The sequence below is a fragment of the Microdochium trichocladiopsis genome, assembly GCF_020744255.1.
Source record: "Microdochium trichocladiopsis strain MPI-CAGE-CH-0230 chromosome Unknown B0I36scaffold_3, whole genome shotgun sequence".
NCBI classification, from domain to species: Eukaryota; Fungi; Ascomycota; class Sordariomycetes; order Xylariales; family Microdochiaceae; genus Microdochium; species Microdochium trichocladiopsis.
The window spans coordinates 4,610,265-4,616,702 of NW_025763546.1; the positions used below are offsets into that span (position 1 = coordinate 4,610,265).

Below are 6,438 nucleotides of genomic sequence, written 5' to 3' on the forward strand. Positions count from 1 at the left end.
CCCCTCGAGAACACGAGAAGCACGGAGTCAGTATTGCATGAGGTCGCTACCTGACCATCATTCCCGGCCGGGTTGGCCTCACTTTCGGCGATTCCTGGTGGGACAGGGGGGCCGGGGCACGGGCCATTGAGCCCATTCCGGTACCCCAACTAACCCCAGATTGAGTTCATTCCGGCCAGCGAAAAATGGGCTAACCCACAGCTAACCCAACCCCAAGCCCAACCCCAACTAGCAGGGGTCCGAACCTGTGGGGCCCAGTGGCGCCCTCATATGCGTACATGCACAGGCCGCACGACGACGAGGGAGGCGCGTCGACTGCCAGAGCAAGCAGGCAGGCAGAGGCGCGCGCAAAAGAGAGAGGCAGAGAGAGGAGGGCCAAAAAAATGCCACGCCTAGGAGTCGAACCTAGCTCTTCAACTGTGACTAGCTCGAGCGTCCGGGTCGGATGGCTCCACAAGCTCAGGTCAGGGACCCTTATTCCTGCGGCCGACGTGGGAATGGAGAGCTATATAGCAGTGACGTCATGACCGCTAGACCAGCGAGGCTCTCTAGCTGTTTGTTGAATAGTCAGTCGCTTATTTGGATATATAAGGCTCAGGCAGGCAGGCAGGTCGGCAGGCTGGTCGGCAGGCAGGCCGGCAGGCAGGTCAGCAGGTAGTTCGGCGGCAGCGGTAGCAGGTCGGCGGAGTAGTGGCAGTTCGTCGGAGCCGGTAGCAGGTCGGCAGGTAGTTAACATAGCGAAAATACCTCCGAAGCGGAGGAAGGGGTGCCGGCAAAAAGAGCTGCCCACTTGAGAATCTCTACGAGACGAAGAGATTCTCAAGTGGGCGCAGTAATCCGGCCCGGAGTTGAACCAGGGATTCCGCTTAGCAATTGCTAGCGACGTCTTACCGCTTGACCACCGGGCCTGTTTGTTCTTAAGAGACTGGCTGCTTATTTGGATATATAGGGTCTGGCCGTGGCAGGCTGGCAGAGGTCGGCAGGTAGGTCGGCGGCGGCGGCGGTAGCAGTTCGGCGGCGGTAGTAGTTCGGCGGAGGTATAGTAGTTTAGCGGCGGTAGTAGTTCGGCGGCGGAGGTAGGTCATTCCCGGCCCGGAAGGGTACGGGCTATTAAGTTCATTCCGGTACCCTGAGTTCATTCCGGCCAGCGTAAATGTGCTAACCCCTAGCTAACCCAACCCTAACTAGTAGGGGTCCGAACCTTAACCCCCCCAGCTCAGCTACGCGTGTACGGCTAGGCACTGCTGCGAAAAGGGGGACAAGGTAAGTAATAGGTAATAAAAAGGAGATAAGCGCGTACGCGTAACAGCGCGAGCCCGGGGAGTCTAAAGGGGAGAGGGGACGCGCGTAAGAGGAGATAGAGGGAGGAGGAGAATGAAACGGACGCGCGCGCGCATTTCGATTGAACTATAATACTAGCTTAGGGTCTCTTCCCAAGAATATACGCAAGAGTCGAAGATCAGAAGTAGTACCGAGAAGAGAATCGCATACGACAGGTAGTACTCCACGATGGACCGCAGCAGCCAGGGAGACGACTACGAGAGCGATTACGGCAGCGCCGCGCAGCAGCGGCAGCAGCAGCAGCAGGAGGACGCGAGAGCTACAGCAACGACCGAGCCAGCAGTAACACCAGAGCTCTATCTATATCGGGCAAGCCGCGTACTAGTCTGCACACTATGTAGGGCAGGAATCGCAGCGGCCGTAGGTGGTGTAGTTGCCCACTACCGACAGAGGCACCAGCTTAAGGCCGGCCAGCTACGGGCAGTCAAATCGGCGGCAGCAGTAGCAGCAGCAGCAGTAGAGGGCCGTGGAGGGCTCGTAGAGCCGCACGAAGCAGAGGTACCGGCAGACGGTAGTCCAGCTATCCCGCAGCTCCAGGTCCACTCCGGATTCCGCTGTAGGGTGTGCCGATTCGTAACGAGGAGCCGGGACGAGGTCCAGAAGCACCAGGCGAGGGAAGCAGCCGACGGCGATACTAGCCACTGCGAAGGCTCGCTAGGTACGGGCTACGCGCGCTGGAACGAGGTACAGCTACAGTCGTTCTCGTCAGCGAGGCGCCGTACGCGGTACTGGATTGTAGAAGCGCTAGCGGTAGGGCGGCAGGCGACCCCAGAGGCGGCAGCGGGGCCGGACAGCGGCGGCGGAGGTCAAGTCTGGGAGGCCCACATGGCGGCGTACGAGGCTAAAGCGGCCGCCGAAGAGGCGGAGCGGGGCCGGATTATCGACTACGAGGCCGGCGTCGACTATGAGTCGCCGTGGGTGAGCCAGATGGGCTGGGCGGCGCATCTGGCCGGCAAGGATATGGCGGAACTACGGCGCGCCGCCGAGCCAGGTCTATCGACGAAGGAGCTAGCTAAACTAAGCTGGTCCGTCCGGAAAGAGAGGGAGGCTTCGGAGGCGACGCTCGTACGGCTGGGCCAGAGCTTCAACCGGGTAATCGAGCGGTGTAGCCGGCGGATCGGCCAGGTACCCGTGGAGACGCTCTGCTGGCTAGCAAGCCGCGACCCGAACCGGCCGTCGCCGCGGCCGTTCCGCGTTAAGCAGGAGGCGCATACGATGGAGAAGTACCGGAGCTACTGGCGGCGCTATCTCTGCTACTGCGTCCGGGTCTTCCGGCTCGGCCGTACGGAGGCGAGGAGGAAGCACCAGGTCCAGTTTACCGACCAGCAGTGGGCCGCTCTCGAGGCTATTATAGAGGCTCTCGATAGTACGGAGGAGGAGAGCTCCCGGGTAGGGGGCGGCGGCGAGGAGGAGGAGAATCGCGAGGGCGACGGCGACGACGGATATCTAGACGAGGCCGTCTTCACGTTCTGTGTTCTGTCGCTTACGCAGCGGGTACTAGTACAACCGTACGTAAACCCGCTACTACACTTCACTACCGTACTCGCGATCGACCCCGTCCGAGCACGATTTCGGCCGCCGGCCGAGTTTACAACACTACTAGCGGGTCTAGCGTGGTGTAGCCGCGTACTACTACTAGAGTACTTCTTCGAGCACGTCCCGATCCAGGAAGAGGATAGTACTACGGACTCCGGCGAAGGGGAGGACGAAGGGCGTAGCCAGCTCCAGGCTAGGGATATCGACGCATTTATGGACGGCTATCGGCAGTGGATCGCAGACGGCTCGTACAGCCCGTTCAGTACGCTAACCCGGTTCTTAACGATCGGAAAGGGCTACCGCCAGAAGGAAGGGGGGGCAGCACGGATTATCTGGGAGGACGGGAAGCAGGCGCTCCGGCTACACGGCTTCCGGATCGAGGTCCAGAACTTCCGGCGGATGGCCCAGGGGCTCGTCTCAACAGCCGAATCGGCGCTCGACGGGCTTCTGTACGGCCAGTCGGCGGTACTACTAGGACGGATCGAGCTTAGCAAAATCAACGACAGCGTAATGTACGAAGGGGGTGGGAAATCGTTCATCTCAAACCCGCAGAACAGCTGGCTTCAAGCCGGGCCCCGCGTCGTTGCCGAGCTCGTTTCGGAGAGGCTCTGGTCGTCCCAGCGGCAGCAGTACCACCGGGAGCGGTCGCAGAAGTGGCTAAACCAGATCGGAACGCTAAAGAGCCAGCTACTCGTACTAACGCACGTCTGGGGAGGCCAGCCAGGCCGAGGGCCCGAGATCACGAGCGTGCGGTATCTAGATACGAAGCAGCTAAGCCGGAGCGTCTAGATCTTCGACGGGCAGGTAATGCTCGTAACGGACCGAGATAAGGCCAAGTCGATCCGGGGCTACGGCCGAAAGGTCGCACGCTTTCTCCCGGAACGGGTCGGGCAGCTACTTGTCGTCTATCTCGTCTGGCTAGTCCCGTTCGAGGAGATGCTTCTCGATGCGACGCGGGCTCGAAAACCGTCGGAATCGCTGCGGCACTGGCTATGGAAGGACGGCCGGAAAGGCCGCTGGGGAACGGACGTGCTTACGAAGGAGCTTAGGGCAGCTACGGCGGGCTATCTCGGCGTCGAGCTAGGTACTTCGACGTACCGCCATCTCGCGATCGAGCTAGGCCGTACGATTCAGGGGCTTATCGTACAGCAGAAGGAGCTCGAGGTCGGCGCGGCCGATGACGGATACGGGCCCGAGGATGAGGAATTCGACGAGGCTACTGGCGAGCTACGACCGAGGGACCGGACGGAGGTAATCTGGGATCTGCAGGCGACACACAGCAGTGCCATGGCACGATCGCACTACGCGATCAACATCCAGTTCCCAGGGCAGCTACAGCCGCAGATGATCGCCAACTACCGCGAGATCAGCCGGCTCTGGCACCAGTATCTGAGCTGGGATAGCCAGGGTAAGGGCAAGTCGCCGGACCAGGCGCAGAAGCGGACGAGGAAGCGGAAGCGAGAGTCTACGGAGGCCGAACTCCCAGGTAGGGAGGAGACGATAGAGTCGAGCCCAGAGCCGGCGAAGCAGAGGAAGACGCTCCCAGAAGCCGTCGGGGAGGTCCGGCGCCGGGTCCAGCACGGGCTCGAATCGATTATTGGGGCCGGTGCGCGCTGGAGGACGGCAGAACAGGAGCAGGCCATGGTCCGGATCATACAGATGCGAGGCGGCTCCGTACTCATCGTCGTACTACCGACGGGCGGCGGCAAGAGTCTACTATTTATGGTCCCGGCGGTACGAGGGTTAAACGGCGGCGTTAGTATCGTCGTCGTTCCGTTCGTAGCGCTGATCGACGATCTCGTCGCGCGGGCACGCTCGTTCGGGATCGACTGCGTACGCTGGAGGTCGGCTGAGGAGGAGGGCCGGGAAGCTAACTCGCTCGTGCGCGTGGCTAGTCTAGTCGTAGTCAGCGCCGACCAGGCAAGCAACCACGAGTTCTGCAACTACGCAGACACGCTACGGAGCCGGAGGCTACTACGGCGGATCTTCATCGACGAGTGCCACACGATTATCATGGACGTCGGCTACCGGAAGAGGCTCGTGGAGCTGAAGGGGCTGTACCGGTACGACTGTCCGGTAATCTTGCTTACAGCTACGCTCCCGGTGAAGCTAGAGGGCTGGTTCCGGCAGCAGATGATTGCGGAAGACGCCGAGATTATACGGGCACGGACAACGAAGAAGAACATCCGGTACGCCGTTACTACGGTCCCAAGTAGGGCCGGACTAGGAAGAGGCCGGAAGGTTGGAAACGCGGTGCAGGAGGAGGTCGTACGACTGGTCGAGGAGAGGAAGAGCTCCGGGTCGCTTAACGGCGATAGGAAGGGGGTAGTGTACTGCCGGTCGAAGAAGGATAGCCAGAAGCTGGCGGAGCGGATCGGGTGCGGGTATTACCACAGCGGGATGGAGACCCAGGCGCGAGAGGAGGTACTCGAGGCATGGGTGAACGGCAGCAGCGCGTCCCGGTGGATCACGGCAACGACAGGTCTCGGAACAGGCGTAGATATTCCCGGAATCAGCGTGATTCTACACGCAGAAGAGCCGTACGGGCTAGTGGACTACATTCAGCAGACGGGCCGCGGCGGCCGCAGGGACGGGGAGGTGGTCGAGGCGGTTATCGTGCTTGCAGACGAGGCAGGGCCAGGGCAGCAGAAGAGGCGGCAGGAGGTTGAAGGCCGAGAGACGGACGTGGAGAGGACGAACCGGCTGGCGATCGAGCAGTTCGTCAGGGGCGGAGAGTGCCGGCGAGCGGTGCTGGGCAGGTTCATGGATGGGGTAGAAGGGGAGGACTGTGATACGATCGGGCCGGTACGGTGCGACTGGTGTAAGGGCGGAGCGGCCAGTGACGAGGAGACGGCAGACGACAGTACGGCGGAGGAGGAGGAATCGGAAGATGAAGAATCCGGAGAGGAGGAACTAGACGTATCAAACCGGTTCCAGGAGCGCCAGATACAGCAGCAGCAAAGGAAAGAGCTGCTCCGGAGCTGGCTAGGAGCGGTCGAAGGAGAGAGCCAGTGTGCCGTGTGCTACGTACAGTGGCGGATGGTAGGGTCACCGGTATCGAGCAGGAGGTCGTACGGGCACGGGCTACATAGGTGTCGTGTGATCAGGAAGGCGGACTACATCGAGTGGCGAACAGGGCTCCAGTTTGTCGAAGGAAGCTGCTGCTGGCGCTGCGGGCTGGGGCTCGACTGGTGCGAAAAGCTGGGCCGTACGGAGGGCTCGGAGTCGCAGTCAGAGGGAGAGGAGATAGACTGCTTAGGTCTAGGCACTATTCGCAGACGTTTGTATTAAAGACGGGGCCACTTGCCCACACAAACTGGTGCAGCGGGTCCGTGCATTTGACCACTGTCGAGCTGACTAGGGCCGGGTCGTTGATTGGCCCAAAATAACCCCAGACCCACCGGCACTACCCCAACCCGAATCAACCCCAGGTCAATTCACAGGGTTAGCAGCCCCATGAGATGTCCAGCTGAAGCGACAGCTCAGTTTCGCAGGGAAGACGCGACACGAGAAGCCAAAAAGGAAATGATGGGCTTGATCAGGGGCGCGACGCGACAACAT

General features: G+C 61.0%; 1 non-coding gene across 1 annotated transcript; it reads right to left on the reverse strand.

The window, feature by feature from the left end:
* Positions 1–833: 833 nt before the first annotated feature.
* B0I36DRAFT_t59 lies at positions 834–908 on the reverse strand. Its single transcript has one exon. It is a non-coding gene; the product is annotated as a tRNA-OTHER (tRNA).
* Positions 909–6,438: the final 5,530 nt, after the last annotated feature.